Raw genomic sequence first — 16,749 nt, 5'->3', positions numbered from 1 at the left:
CTCCTCCCCCTCCTCCCCCCTCCTCCCTCAGCCGCCACAATATCCAGGCCGCGCGCATTTCCCGGGAAGGCTCAACAACTTGTATTTACACATGGCATTTGGTTGATGTGCCTCTAGTTTCTCTTTTATTTTTGTTTGCAATATACTTGTTGTAGAAATTGGGTTGTTTGTCTTGTATAATTTCCCACGCTCTTAAATTCCGTGGCTGTTGGATAAATCTGAAAATACCAAGGGCCTGTCCTCCAGGTCTGAAAGACTTCATCCTTTGAGGACTATTAATATGCTCATGATAGACTAGTTTCGTTTATTTTTACCATCAAAGATTTGGGTCCGCATTTTTTTTTTTACTTTGTATCATGAAAGCAATTGTTTGGTTGGTCGGTTTTCCAGATATAAGTGAAATTACGACTTTGAATGTGCTTTTCATAGTATTACTGTGCACTCTCTTACCCCAAATCACAGGTCTAGACCGGACTTTAAGGTGTGTTTGTTTTACTCCACTCAGTTCTTTCCGTTTATCTAGAAATTTGTATGTCGAAATCTACTCTGCCTTAAGAAAAATAAAACTTCTCTCCACTCTCAGTATGTATCAGTTGAGCTTTTCAAGTTAAAGGTGGTGAAAGAGTAACCCACAGTTTTCACATCTTCTCTTGACAATTTCTGTGCTGTTTGTTCCTTGCAATTTGGGTTCTAGTTTTTTGCTTTTTTAAACTTTTTTTAATTGTAAAATATATACAACATGAAGTTTATCATTTTAACCGTTTTTAAGTGCACAGTTCACCTGCATTAAGTACTTTCACAGTATTGTGTCACCATCCCACTATTTCCAAACGTTTTAATCACTCCAAGCAGAAACTCTGGAACCATTAAGCAATAACTTCCCATTTCCCCCTTCTCCCAGACCCTTTCTGTCTCTCAGTTTACTGCTCTAGATACCTCATGCAAGTGGAATCATACAATATTTGTCTTAATTGTGTCAGGCTCATTTCATGTATTGTTTCCAAATTTCATACATGGTGAGCATCCGTTAGAGTTCATTCCTTTTTGTGGCTGAATAATAGTTCCATTTTTTGTCTATATCACAGTTTGTTTATTGGTTCATCTCTTGAGGGGCATTGGGGCATACTGGGGGGTTTCCACCTTTTGGCCACTGTGCATAGTGCTGCTATGAACATGAGGTTACATATATCTGTTTTTGATTCTTTGGGGTATGTATGTAGGAGTGGAATTGCTGGATCATATGGTATATCTGTTCGACTTTCTGAGGAACTAACAAACCCTTCACATTTTTAAACTGCTTTTTTAAGACCTTCATGCCTTGCTAGGGCTAAATCTGATGGCCCCACCTCAACTGCTGCTGACTTGACCTCTAAATCTTTGTGACACCTCATGTTGCTGGTCAGTACACCCTCTTGAGGGTCTCGATTTTGTGATCCTTCTCATGTCCTTTATTAGTACTTCCTTTTTCCACCAGATTTTTAAATGTGCATGTCCCCAGAGGTTCAGTGCTTGCTCCCTAATCCATTACGTAAACCCTCTTCTGCTATTATTTCCATGGAACTTGAACTAAAATTTTGGTGTTTGTTTTATTTTATTTTATTTTTTAAAGATTTTATTTATTTTACAGAGCGAGATACACAGCGAGAGAGAGAACACAAGCAGGGGGAGTGGGAGAGGGAGCAGCAGGCCTCCTGCAGAGCAGGAAGCCTGATGGGATCCCAGGACCCTGGATCATGACTTGAGCCAAAGGCAGACGCTTAACGACTGAGCCATCCAGGTGCCACCTGGTGTTTATTTTTAACATCGCTCTGAGGCTTAGATTTGAATTTCAAGCTAGATTTTTTTCCCCCTCTGTCCCAAATACACTGCTGCTAGAATTTTCTCTTAAGATATATTTGCTTAAAGACATTAATTAGCTTTTTTTTTTGCATGCAGAACAAGTTAATTCTCATCCTCAGGGTCAGAGCCCCAGCCTGTCCTCAGAAGTAATTAATTACCTTCCACTAGTCTTAACCAGCCAATCTATTCATTATAGCCAGTCGTTCTACTTGCTATTCTGTTTGGAAAACTGAAAACAAATACATGTTGCAGTTTTCCAAGACTTGAACTTTCTCCTCAAAATATTTCAGGATTTGGCCATTGAAGTCTTATTTTTTAAAACCAAATTTAAATATCAGCTTCTAAAAGAAATTTTTTTCAAGTTTTTCATACAGTCTTTTTTTCATCTGTAACCCCACTTGTCTTACCTCCTGTTGGTTAATTTGAAGCAAATCTCAGGTATCATGGGATTAGATTATTTTAGCTGTATAAAATAAGCTCATTCTGACTTCTAGTCTTCCTTGTTTTTTTTTTTTTAAGATTTTATTTATTCTAGAGAGAATGTGTGTGTGCATGGGCATGAGTGAGGGGCGGGGGGCAGGGCAGAGAGAGGGGGAGAGAGAATCTCAAGCCACATCCCCCCTGAGTGTGGAGCCCTACACAGGGCTCAGTCTCACAACCCTGAGATCATGACCTGAGCTGAAACCAAGGGTCGGACGCTTAACCAACTGATCCGAAACCAAGAGTCGGACGCTTAACCCAACTGATCCACCTAAGCACTCCTCTAGTCTCTTTTTAAAATAAGTTTTATTTTAGAATAGTTTTAGATTTATAGAAAATAGCAAAGTAGTACTGAGAGTTCTTTGATATCCCATGCCTAGTTTCTCCTATTATTAACAACTTAGCATTAGTATGGTATATTTGTCACAATTAATGAACCAATACTGAAACATTATTATTAACATCCAGGATTTATTCATATTTCCTTAGTTTCTCTCTTTCTTTTTTTTCCCCCTGTTCTAAGGACATTAGGTAAAAATGAAGGGTCCCATCCAGGATACCACATTGCATTTAGTCATCTTGTCTCCTTAGGCTCTTCTCGGCTCTGACAGTTTCTCAGACTTCCCTTGTTTTTGATGACCTTGACGGTTTTGAGAATACTTGTCAGGTATCTTGTAAAATGTCTGTCACTTGGGATTTGTCTGATGTTTCTCTCATAATTAGATAGCATTTCCACTCCAGAGTGGGAGGACAGTGCCCAAAATGCCACCAGGTGTGGGTCCTAGCTGGGTGATTCAAGACCTCTATCTTAAATGGGACCAATGGCACAAATGTTTAAAGACCCCCAGCCCTGCCCAATTGGCCACCAACATCCTGTCATCTGGGCACTGGCCATTACATTGCCCTAATTTCAACCCTCATTGGCTGATAAGCTTATGCAGTTCTTACCCCTCTCTGGTGATGCTGGGCCAAACATTAAATTATTGGGAACATACAACTAAATTTTCTTTAAAACAAGGCTTCATGTGTGTCCCCAACCTTTACTCTTCACAAGTGGATACCTCCTACGCCTCAGGAGAGCACCACCCAGTCATTTGCGAAGTATGCCTCTGGGGACCCCCCCCCCAGAATTTATTGAAAACTTGTGATACCAGTAAATGCTCCCCGTGGTGCAAGCAAACCTTAATCGGGACATCCCAAATCTGTGCGATCCTGTTCGATCCCCTGCCCCTCAGTTCCCCTACCTGGGAGAGCCACCCTTCAGGGATGGCTCCCTCCACCTGTGCCCAGTCCTGGCGATGACAGTGCCCCTGCCCATGAATCGCAGGACCCAGCTTCATATTGAATGCTGCCTGCACAGCCTTCCAGTAGAGCAGAGATGACACTGAGGAGACTGATGGCAGTGGCTGATGAGGGCAAGCACTCCCTGGGACTTGGGTGCCGAACTGACTCCTTGTGACGATCCCATTGCATGCCATTTCGCAGAGCTAACCATGTGTGTACCCCAGGACGCTCTACTTGCTGCAGTGCTCGCCGCTCTAATGCGGGTGGTACTGACTGCCAAGCTGCTCTCCACTCACCTCTGAGCTTCGGAAGGCCTCGGGATGTGTCGAGTCTCACAACCTTCGGGGGGCCCCTTTAAACCCTTCACTTAGTTGTTTCCCTTTGCTTTCCTCATTGGACTGGCCCACATTGCATCCTACGGAGAGTTAGTGAATTTAATTTCTGTCGCCGGGACCCCTTACCAGCTGCAGGTGCCTCCACCACAGCATCCCCCTCTACACCCTCCAGAAGCACAGCTGCAGCGTCGCTTCCCTGTGCCCCCAAAAGGACCCTTTCCCATGGTCACCACTCAGGGCTCCATAATCTTCCTGTGCAAGCCCTCCAATAAACTTAATGTTTTTATACAGTAGGCAGAAACTGGAGCTCATTTCTTAGGCCACCGTAATTGCTGGGCACATTACCAGGCTCAACAAAGAAGACTGTTTCTGGAGTTAGTGGCCTACCGGCTGATTATTGACCCGGTCCCATTTGCCCGGCAGAAGGCACCTCACATGCCCCTGCAGCTTACCTGGCCACTCTGTGATGTTCAGCTGCTCCCATGCAGGACACTTTGCAGTGCAGAATGTGGCATCTGACTGGAGCCCCGACATGCCCTTTGTAATCCTCCATATCTGCCCGGGTAACACCACCGCGTAGATGAACATGACCTACACCTCATCCCAAGGAACAAAATCCCCACAGTTTTGGGCCTCATGGCCTAGCCATCCAGGGGGAACCCCAACTTATTTCAGCTTCCCTGATCAGGCAGTTGGTGTCCGCTTGTGGGTCGAGTGCCTTGGAGCCTTCACACATCTTCGTACTTCTCTTTCCTTCAACCCCTAACATATGCCGGCCTCCAGGCAGTCCTGTCTGTTCATACCAATATACTTTAATCTCCCTGGGACTACCCTTAATTACTGAACAGGACCTCTGATCTGCCTCTCTTTCTGCCCCCTCATGTCAAAAGTGTATGTAGTATTTATCCCCATGATATTAGGAGTAGGTCTGCCGCTGTCCCTCACCTGGGCTAGGCTAGTCGCCACTGCTCGGGGCGTACAACAACAAATCAGTAAGGCTGAACGGGTACAAATACTCTGTAATCTCACCCAGGGTTTTTAATCAAATACCAATTTAACCTTTATCCAGGGGCTTTTATTTTCTTGGCTGGACCCCAGCAACTAGACAGAATGGTTATGGACAGGATTTTGAATTTTTGTCTGTTGATATTGCTGATTGGGATTCTTGCTTTGTTTAGATGTTTCATGCGTTGGGTGACCAAAACCATTCCAGTGGCTTTTAATATCTCCACTGTCCAGATAGTACCTATGATTTTCCCTAAAGATTAATGCCTAGGCATCACGGGGTTAATTGTGATGAGAAAAACAACTTTTGAGAAAAGCACCTTTTAGGGAAAAATTTGTGTTTCTGAGTTGCTGCCTAGGCATTTTACATTTATGATAATGCTACTCACACCCAGAGTCTGGACATTTAGGTAGGGACTTGCGTTTAGGATGCCTGCCATAAGTTAATGCTTTGTCTTTCCCAAGGCACCTTTTAAAATAACCACTTCAAGTGAATCTGGGAAAAGTTAGTGACCTCTGCCCCAACCACCTTAGAAGTAATAGCTGCTTGCTACTCTGCTCTCTATCTCCTGCTCCCTGGTAACCTGGGATGTAGGACTGCCCTTTCCCCAGCTCGTTGCACTCTCTATCCCCCTGTCCTGGGAGCTTTAAGTGATAAATCTTGTGATTCTACTTCCTTTGTGTGGGTATATTGAAATTGCACCTTCAATCCAAAGGTTGCTGGGGGTTTCACGTCCCCAAAGTGCGAGCTCAGGTCCTGAGGAAGTGACCTGCAGGCCCCCCCCACCCCCAGTGTGGTAGGTTATGCCCCCTCATTCCTAATTCAGTGCACCAGCTCTGCTTCTCAGCACACCACACACAGTCATTGGCTTGTGGCCCTCTTCCTCCAATTTGAAAGCCTGCAACAGCAGTGGAATTCCTCTTATGTTGCATTATTCTGATCTCCTGTTTTGTCTCCCTTTTGCACATTTAAGGATCCTGAGATTATACTGGGTCCACCCAGATAATCCAAGATAATCTATTTTAAGGTCAGGTGATTAGCAACCTTAATTCCTGGGATGTGGGTATCGCTGGGGGACCATTATTCTACCTCCACATAGCATATCAGTTACACTTCTTGTAAAGAAGTTTTTGGTGGTCGCCCTAGAGTTTACAATATACATTTTTAAACTAGTTTGAATCTGCCTTCACGTAACAGTATATTGCTAGCATGTTGTATGGGTACCTTATTAATAAAGACCATCCCAATATTTCCCTCCCATTTCTGTGACATTGTTGTCATTCACTTACCAGTATGCTGTGATCACTCAGTATATTGTGACTTATGTTACTTTGAACATTTTCTTTTAAATCAATTAAGAATAAGAAAAATAAAATTCTCGTTTTTTTTTTCTCTGATGTTCTTTATGTAGATCCAGGTTTCTTACCTATGTCATTTTCTTTCTGCTTGAAGAATTCCTTTTAACATTTCTTGCAGGGCAGGTCTGCTGGTGATAAATTCCTCGGTTTTTGTTCAAGAAGGTATTTCTTCCTAACTTTTGAAGGATAATGTCAGTGGGCATAGAATTCTAAGGTGGGCGGATTTTTTCTTTCGTACAGGAACTGTTTCAGTCCATCTCTTGCTGGCATGATTTCTGAGGAAAATTCCACTGTAATTCTTACCCTTTTTTTCCTCTGTACATAAAGTTTTTTCCTCCCTGTGGCTTCTTTTAAGATTTTTGTTTGTCTTTTGATTTTCTGATTATGGTATACCTAGGTGAGAGTTTGAGGGGTATTTATTCTGCTTTGGGTTCTCATTAATTTTGGAAAGTTCTTGGCCATTGTTACTTCAGATATTTCTTTTGCTTCCTCTTTTCTTTCTTCTCCTTCTGATAATCCAATACTTTATATGTTATACTTTCTGAAATTGCCCACAGTTCTTGGATGTACTCTTTTTCTCCTCTTTGCATTTCCGTTTGAGAAGTGACCAGGCTCACTGCTTTTTTCTTCAGCCATGTAAAGGCTACTGATGAGCCTATGGAAGGTGGTCTTCATTGCTGCTACAGTGTTCTTGATTGTTTAGCCCTGCCTTTGGATTCTGTCTTAGAGTTTCCATCTCCCTATTTATATTTTTCACTTGTTCTTGCATGTTGTCTTTTTTTTCCCATTAGCGTTCTTAACATAATATAGATAATTTATTATTTATTTATTTGTTGGGTGAGGGAGTGCAGGGAGAGGGAGGGAGACAGTCCTAAGCAGCCTCCATGCCCCGTGCGGAGCCGGATGTGGGCTTGATCTCCCGACCCTGAGCTCATGACCTGAGCCAAAATCAAGGGTCAGACGCTTATCAGGCTGAGCCACCCAGGTGCCCCTAGATATTTTAAAATTCTGTTTGATGATCTCCAAATCTGTGTCATCTAAGTCTGGTTCTGATGATTGTTTATGTCTCTTCAGACCTTACTTTCGCTTGCTTTTTGGTATGCCTTGTTGAAAACCTGACATGTTGTATCAGTTAATAGGAACTGAAGTGATAGACCTTTAGTGTGTGGGTTTATGGTGATCTAGCTAGGGGTTTGGCTGTTTAATGTTTGCTGTAGGTACAGATGCCAGAGGCCTCAAATTGTTCCAGTGTCCTTGTTTTTATCTGCCCTCTTGACTTTGGGATTTTCTGAGTACCCTTCTCCGGAGAGTCTGTGTCTTGCAGCTCTTTCAGCTGTAACTCACCTTAATTATATATGGAGGCCATTGGTGTGGTGGTCAGGTATGAGGGAGGGTGAGAGTTCTGTCATCTGCAGATATGACCGTCACCAGTGTTTGCCAGTGGTGTAGCTTTTTTCCTCCTGCAACCTCCTCCCCTCCCTAGCTGCAGAATTCCCAGGCTGTTTCCTGGAAGCCGTGACCTTTTGTTGATCTTTTCCTCTTAGGTTTGACTGGAAGGCTAGCAGGGGCTGGAGTGGGAGAAGTGCCCTTTCCCAACTAGGAGAAAGCTCTGGCAGCGTCTTTTCCCCTGGAGCAAATGCAAATCCCTTTGCCTTGGAGGCAGCTCTCGGGTTTTGCACAAGGATTACTCTTTTCTTCCCGGGTCAGAGTCAGAGGGGATCTTTCTGTATCTCCACCTTCACGGTGAGGACCTGGCTGGTAGGGTTCCTGGAGGTAAAGCCCACAGAAGTGTAGGAGCCCGTGCCCCCCCCCCCCCCCCAGCCGACTGCTTTCCCAGAGTTTCTCTCTCTCACGCCAGGTCACACAGTCTGCAGCACCAGTTTGTCGTTCCAGCAGCTTCTGCTCCAGGTAAGAAGATAGCAGCTGTCTGTCTCTAGGTTTCAAGTGGCAGTTTGCCCTATGAGCTCGGTTCTCTGATGGTACAAAAGCGTCATTGATTTTCAGTTTGTCCAGTTTTTTCTTCTAAGGTTATGAGTGATGGCTTGTAAGCTCTTCTCATGTTGGAGCTGGAAGCTCCATTTTTTTTTTTAACTTAGGGTTTATGACTTGTTACCATCTTCAGTGAACTATATGCACAGATCCAGGACTGTGGTATTGTATCTAGATTTGATCACGCAGGTTAAATTTGATGTTTCATATTTATCACCTGATTAATAACGATTTCAAGCTATACTGCCCGATAGCTTTTGTTTTCCTGAGAAAAGCTTATCACTTTCAAAGTTCTTTTCTTGCAACTATAAAAATACCTTGCAACTATCCAGAAAAACTTTTTGTATGCATTATTTTGCATTTTATAGGCAACAAAAGCTATACAGGCCCTGTCTTTATTAAATTTTCTACTTAAAAGTAAAAAAACAGTACATACAAGAACTTGTCAAGCTATTTCTTTTTTCTTGAAACCTGATTTTATTAGTTTGGGTTTCTCCAGAATCCTGAGATAAAAATTTCAGTTCACCTTGTTTATTTGTGAGGTAATCTCAGGACACACCAGTAGGAGAATGAAGAAGTAAAAGACATAGGAGAGGAAGCTAGGAAAGGGTATGGATTTCAAGCCATTTTCCCCTGTAGGCTCCTAAAGCTTACTCATACTGGGGAACTCTGAGAACCAGCATAGAATACAGGTGTTAGAGTTAGCGTCCAGGGGAAGTGTGTAAGGGAGCTAGGGTATTTTTACCAGTCTGTTGTTGAAGGCTGCCCTTAGGAAGGTACATATTCCCATATACTTTTGGGCCTGCACTGCACATGGGCAGATGGGCTCCAGGCGCCAGAGATGCAGATGCTGGCCATTGGAAGTCAGACCTGTGCCGGATGGTAAGACTCAAGAGGATGTGCAAATGACAGTGTCTGCTATATTGATTTCCCACAGCTTGATCCAACAGGATGAGCTGGGGTAGAAATTGGCCATTTGTCCAATCGATTAGTAAGTTTGTCAGCTTTCTAAACCTCTTGATCTTGAGCTGGTAGATTGCATTCAGAAATGAGTTTTCCGAAAAATGCTGAAGATTCTGTCACATGATTTTCTGATACTCTCTTTTTGGTGATACCTAGCCGGTTCACTTTGAAATAAAAAAGCAGTAGTTTAGAAAATGACCCTGGCCTCATGTTTCTGGTAATGGCAGGCTGGCAGGACCTAGTTGAAATCAGTCAGTGCTGAAAAGCATCAGAATTCACAAGATAGTAAAGAATTACTGGATTGAGGTTTGGGAGATAATAGAAATCCAGAGAGGTGAACACCTTGCTTGGGCTGCTCTTGTCCCTGGTATTTGCTCTATTATGGAAAAGCATTTGAAAAGCTGAGCAGTGTATCCACAGACTCACAGGGTGGAGGAACAGAAGTTGGAGTCCAGGATTTGCCATGTGTGAGAATCCTGCTGAGCCGACCATGGGTAAAGTTGGAATCTTGAAAGGCTGTAGGCTGGAATACAGGTGGATTGGGAGCGTACGGGGCTTGCCTGAAATGAAATTCTGCTGTGTCATTTAGGGAGTTTGGTATGTCTCCTATCTCAGATTGCTGGCGATGGCAGGTACCTAACAGAAGCAAATGAAGATGCTCTCCAGAGGAAGATAACATCTTAGGTCTCAAGTTGTTTCTGAGATGATTTTTCAAATAGTGTCCACACAATCAAATCAGTATACTCAGGTGCACCAGGAGACCACCTGAACAAGAACCCACACAGGCAATAGGCAACAGAAGCAGCCACTTTAGACAGTGAGACTATAAAACATTGCTTAGGATGTTTATGGAGATAAAAGCTGAACTTAAACATATCAGCAATGAATCAGAGCAAAGGGACAGAACAGATTTGAAAAAGACACAGCTAAATACGAGATCTAAATACAATAACCAAAATTGAGGATTCATTGGACTAATAGCAGATTAGAAAAGTAATGAACTGAAAGATCAGAAGAAACTTCCTTGAATGAAGTATGAGAGAAGAAGAGTCTGGGAAACACTGAAGAGAGCGTAAAAACTATATAGGATGTAGGGGCGCCTGAGTGGCTCAGTCGTTAAGCGTCTGCCTTCGGCTTAGGTCATGATCTCAGGGTCCTGGGATTGAGCCCCGCATCAGGGTTCCTGCTCCGCGGGAAGCCTGCTTCTCCCTCTCCCACTCCCTCTGCTTGTGTTCCCTCTTTTGCTGTGTCTCTCTCTGTTAAATAAATAAATAAAGTCTTAAAAAAAAAAAACTATATAGGATGTAGTGACAAAGTGCAACATGTGTTTGATTGGAATCCTAGGAGGAGAGGGGGGACAAGGGAGTAGGGGAATATTTGAAGAGAAGATGGCTGAGAACTTTGAAAACTGACGAAACATATCAATCCATGGAATAGCAGATCCTAACGTTTTCCTTCACGTGAGTTGGTTTGCTTGCCTGCTCTCCATCCTCCCTCTCTTTCCAGTTTTAGCAGTAGTTTTCCGTATTCTGCTGAGGGTAAATGCTTTTCTCACATGAAGAATTACATGGTCTTTTATCACATTTGTATAATTTATGCTGGGGTTCCAAAGATTTTGATTAGAAAAAAGATACAGCTGCTATTTGGATTGAAATCCATTGAGATAAGAAAATATGGAAGACAAGATAAGCTTTCCAGACTTAAAGAAATGATTCTGTAATGCAGGGATTTCAGGCAGAGTGGGCACTTAGGGGACAGAGCCTCTGCCCAGCCCTCTTGGGACAGGTAGTTCCTACCCTGTCTCCCCTGGACGGCTAGTCAGAAAGCCTCTCACAGGTGAAAGGCATACTCACCTCAGGAACAGAAGTGTGCTTGGGCTGCCAGCGAGGTCTTTTTTTGGAGAACAAGGGGGAACTCGTACTTATCACAGATACCTGGACATACGGTCATTGTAGGTAACCCCAAGGGCAGGGGTTCCCCATATCTTTAATCTTGTGGGAAACATAAATTTTTGTTTAAAAAAGTTACTGGATGACTTCTGTTTTTTAAAGGATGGCAAGCAGGAAATCACTGGCCTCTTCCTTGCCAGGTGGTACAACAAAATCCTTAAGGACATAGGTCTGACATCAGATGACTGGGATTCAAATCTCAGTTCCTCCCCTTCCTTCCTAGCTGCATAGGACATCCTTAAAGCAAATTAATTTCTCTAAGATCAAGAGGAAAAAAGATAAGCCTTTTTTTTTTTTTTTCTGTTTTACACTTGGGACTAGTATTTTCTTTGTTTGTTAGTTTTGATTTGCATACTTGACTTGTGTAGGTAAGGTGCTTTGTCAGCTCTGTCCACTCCTGGAGACTCCTGACACGCCAGCAGAGTAACACACTCAACAGCCGGGGTTTAGGGCGAGTCAGCTCTGCTCATACCCCCTTGGTCCTGGGACAGAGCCGGCTGTAGAAGGCCATGTGGATCGTGGATATACAGATGCTTGTTTATATTGGGTGTGTTTAAAGCCATTTTAGTCCCTTAGTTATTTGGATATTTCAGAACACTTGTTTCTAGTAACCATCCTTTTTCCTATTCACCTATTTGTTCTTGATCTGATGTACTTTGGGTTTAATTCTCCTTTTTATGGGCAGAAGGGGAACAAGAAATAACAGTTTTCATAATTGTGGGGGTTGTAAATTGTTACTCCATATTCGTTCTATGCACCCCTGCAGGAGTTGCAGTCTGGAGGCTGATCGAACTTTCGACCAAGCAGGTGTCCCAAGATTGATTTACGTGCTTTGTCCTATTAGCTGTCCTTTTAGTTTCCTTTTCTTCGGTGTTTAATTAAATTTGCTGCTTTCTCCCATCAACATTACTGTGTGGTTTTCCTCTGCATTTAAGATATAGTATATAGACACTACATGTGTTTATGTTCTTTCTGATTTTGTTACAGAGAGGAGATTCATAAATGTTTGAGGGATGTCAGAGGATTATTCCCGGGAAAGCATATGATGTCTGGAATTTGCTCTGAAGCTTTCCTAATTCAGTAATCTCCTTACTTGTAGTTATGAAATATGTTAGAGGCAGTGTTTTCTTCTAGTCTTTCAGGTAGATAAGGAAAGAGAAACAGAATTTTGTGTGTATGTGTGTTGTCATCACCTGGTAATTTCACAGGGGTCTGTGAGAAGTGCACTGTTGTAAATCAGCATTTGTACTCACATGACTGTAGCTCACTTAAAATATGAATGTGTCTCTTTTATGGAAAAAGCTAACAGATGCTTGCTGTTTGACAACTTGGAATGTAGAAGAGACCAACGAGAAAATAGCCAGAAACTACTGAAAGGTAAAGACTTATCATTCAAGGATAGACATTTTAGGGGCCCCTGGATGGCTCAGTCAGTTGAGTGTCTGGCTTTGGCTTAGGTTATGATCTTAGGGTCCTGAGTCAGGAGCTACACTTAGCAGGGAGGCTGCTTGTCCCTTTGCCCCTCCCCCTGCTCATGCTTGTGGGCACGCTCTCTCTCAAATAAATAAAATCTTTAAAAAAGAGAGACATTTTGAACTTCATTAAACATTATGAAAATTTTGTGTTGAAAGAAAATGAAAGCTGTACTGTGTGTGAGTTAGGTAGTATGGTCTCATTACATCTGGAGTACCAGAAGTTGGATATGGGCAGACGAATTCAGACTAGTTAGTGATTTGTGGAGGAAAAAGTTTTTCAGATCGTGCTTTTAGAATACTTGTTCAGGGCGCCTGGGTGGCTCAGTTGGTTAAGCGACTGCCTTCGGCTCAGGTCATGATCCTGGAGTCCCAGGATCGAGTCCCGCATCGGACTCCCTGCTCAGCAGGGAGTCTGCTTCTCCCTCTGATCCTCCCCCCTCTCATGCTCTCTCTCTCTGTCTCATTCTCTCTCTCAAATAAATAAATAAAATCTTAAAAAAAAAAAATTTAGAATACTTGTTCAGTGTTCAGATTTTATTCTCAAGTTTTTGACAAATTAATGGAATAAAAGAAAATAGTCTTTCTTTTAATGTGCCAAAATCCCCTTTGCTTCTGAAGTTAAAAGGAAAGGCTATATTTATTTCAAAGCCTTAAAATACTTAATCCTTTCCAGAGTTGTTCTTATATTTTTAAATTAGGTTAAGAAATTTTTTACCTTGGGACGCCTGGGTGACTCAGTTAAGCCACTGCCTTCCCCTCAGGTCATGATCCCAGGGTCTTGGGATTGAGTGCCACTCAGCGAGGAGCCTCCTTCTCCCTCTGCCTGCCACTCCCCCTGCTTGTGCTTGCTTGTGCTCTCTCGCTCTCTCTGACAAATAAATAAATAAATAAAATATTTTTTTTAAAAAAGAAATTTTTTACCTTGATTATTTAAGAAATACATATTCTTTATAAAAAATGTTTTAAATAAAGGAAAGTCAACAGAAAATTATTTATGATACCACTAAGCTGATTCTATTAAGTTTATTTTTCCATAATTGCCAATAACAGTGTAACATTTTAGATAGTATGAAAGATGAAAAATAAGTATTAGAATATATAGCAAAACATTAGCAGTGGTGAAATTTCAGGTGGTTTTTTTTTTTTTATCTTTTTACTTATCTGTATTTTCTGATTTTTTTTTTTTTTTTAAGCATAGCAGCAGAGCTTAAAATATTAATCCCCACTACCTTGCATGGTGTCTAACATATAGAGCTCTACGATGTTCCCATTGTTAGCCTTTTCTTGAGGATTGTTTAATGATTTTCAGAAGAAAAATGTTGTATTATTTAGTACATTTAATAGGCTATGACTGGAAGATGAATGGTTTAAAGTATCATCTATAGAGTGACATTGTATAACAGGCATTGTCTTAGTGAACTTTACGTAATTTAACTATGGAACATAATTTAGTAACTGGTGTGTACTGTGTTCTTTGTTAGTAGAAGTTAAGGATGACTATGGAAAGCATCTCAAAATGGGTTTTCTTAGCTCAGACAGTTGTGCTGTTGAGAAATACCCCTCATTGTAATGGATAATGATGCTGGAGTTTTGTTTTTATTTTGTTTTGATTTATTTATTTGAGAGCATGTGTGTGCAAAGGGAAGAGGGGTAGGGAGAAGGAGAGAATCTTAAGCAGACTGCCCCAAATGCAGAGCCTGACGCAGGGCTCAATCTTAATGACTCTGAGATCATGACCTGAGCCGAAACCAAGAGTCGGACGCTGAACCAGCTGAGCCACCCAGGCACCTCGATGGAGTTTAAATTGAGTGAGATCTCATGAGATTTTCGGCCTTTGTCCTATGTAGTTTGCCAGAAAGCATTTTTGATATAACAACAGTAGATGCTAACAGTAGCAATGATCAGTTTTGTTTTTGTTTTTGTTTTTAAGATTTTATTTATTTATTTGAGAGAGAGAATGAGAGAGAGCATGAGAGGGAGGAGGGTCAGAGGGAGAAGCAGACTCCTTGCCAAGCAGAGAGCCTGATGCGGGACTCCATCCTGGGACTCCAGGATCATGACCTGAGCCGAAGGCAGTCGCTTAACCAACTGAGCCACCCAGGCGCCCCGCAATGATCAGTTTTTGAGTAGACTAAAAAGTATTTATGTGCTTAAATTGTTACTTGCATATTTTGTGTGCATATCTTTCTAGTTTCCTGAATTGCATAGTAGTGCAGGGCAGCTTTTCGCCTATGAGTATGAAGTCAGCCTTTTAGTCCTGCCCCTCCATTCTGTTTCCTCCGTCTCCTAACGAGTTTCAACTTTTTTTTAATGGTTTATGGAAGAATGCTAGACATCAACTCAGTATTATGCTTTTGTCCTTCCTTTGCTTTATCTATCCTTTGTTTTATAATATAAGCAGTTATGTGTATGAATATAGATATATTTGTATGTAGCATTCTATATATGCTCTTCTCCATCTTACTTTTTTCATCTGGCAACATATATAGCAATAACACCATAGTAATATGTAGAGACATTTCTCTTTCCTTTTTACAGCTGCATATTTATTGTTCCTTAATTTGTTCAACCAGTCTTTTATCAGTGGACAATTGGATTGATTCCAGCCTCTTGCTTATTACAAATAGTCCTGTAGTGAATAGCCTTGTGCATTCATTGTTTCCTACTTTTTCCCTCTGTGGTATAGATTCCTAGGAGTCATATTGCTAGGTCAAAGGGTAAATGCATATGTAATTTTAGTAGATGTTGCCAAATTGCCGTGGGTAGATACTGTACCACATATGAGAGCTTCTCCACAGCCTTACTATCAGACTATGTCGTCAGGCTTTTGGATTTTTATAAATCCAACAGGTGGGAAATTGTATCTCAGTGAAGGCTTATTTTGCTTATTTTCCCTTATTATGAGCAAGGTTCAGCATTTTTTTTCACAGGGTTAAGAACCAATTGTATTTCTATTTCTGTGAATGGTCTGAAGGGGTGTTGGTCCTTTTTCACTGCGGCTGACAAGACTGAAGGGTGATCCCCCAGGGATTTCCTGCCACCTTCTGCCCTCACTTTGTGTAATTCTCTCCCCATGAGTGGGCGTGGGACCTGGGCCTTGCTTTTAACCAACAACATATGGCAAAGATGATAGAATGTCAGTTTCTTGATTAGCTTAGGTTATATAGCAAAGATAATGGGATGTCATTCTTGTGATTATAAGACTCCATCTTGGGGCACCTGGGTGGCTCAGTTGGTTGAGCGTCTAACTCGATTTCAGCTCAGGTCATGATCTCAGGGTTGTGGGAGTGAGCCCCCTACTTTGGGCTCCACGCTCAGTACAGAGTCTGCTTGAGATTCTTTCTTTCCCTCTTCCTCTGCCTTCCCATGATTGTGTGTGCACATGCACGTGCGTTCTCACTAAATAAATAGATAAATACCTATCTTTAAAAAAAAAAGAAGACGACGACTCAGTCCTCAGACTGGAAGACTCCTCATTGTTGACTTGATGAAGTTAGGGACTGTGGTGATGCCCACATGTCAAGGAACTGCCGATAACTGCTGGGGTCTGAGGGTGGCCTCCAACTGACAGGGCTCCTTTGTCATAGAGCCATGAGAAAGGAATTCTACCAACAACTTGATGAGTTTGGCAGCAGTTCTTCCAAAATCAGGCCTCCGGGTGAGAAAGGAGTTTGGCTGACAGTTAGCTCGAAGACTTGCTGGACCCTGAGCAGAGGATCCAGTTAAGCTGTGCTCAGAGGCTTGCTGCTTAAAATTGTGAGATAATAAATGTGTGTTGTTTTTGTGGTAATTTGTTACATAGCAATAGATACCTAATACCAAGATGATACATATCTTTTTGTTAAAAGTTGCGTGCATTTTTTTTCTCATTGCCTTTTTTTTTTTTTAAAGATTTTATTTATTTATTTGAGACAGAGAGAATGAGAGACAGAGAGCATGAGAGGGAGGAGGGTCAGAGGGAGAAGCAGACTCCCCGCCGAGCAGGGAGCCCGATGCGGGACTCGATCCCGGGACTCCAGGATCATGACCTGAGCCGAAGGCAGTCGCTTAACCAACTGAGCCACCCAGGCG

General features: G+C 42.2%; 1 protein-coding gene across 4 annotated transcripts in view; it reads left to right on the top strand.

Annotated features, from left to right (window-relative positions):
* GALNT11 (polypeptide N-acetylgalactosaminyltransferase 11) overlaps window positions 1-16,749 on the top strand; it is a 53,107-nt gene that overhangs the window by 561 nt on the left and 35,797 nt on the right. The gene's annotated exons all lie outside the window — the stretch shown is intronic.

The sequence above is a fragment of the Leptonychotes weddellii genome, chromosome 12 (assembly GCF_054177405.1).
Source record: "Leptonychotes weddellii isolate Sample4059 chromosome 12, ASM5417740v2, whole genome shotgun sequence".
NCBI classification, from domain to species: domain Eukaryota; kingdom Metazoa; phylum Chordata; class Mammalia; order Carnivora; family Phocidae; genus Leptonychotes; species Leptonychotes weddellii.
This window is presented reverse-complemented; position numbering and strand designations above follow the sequence as displayed.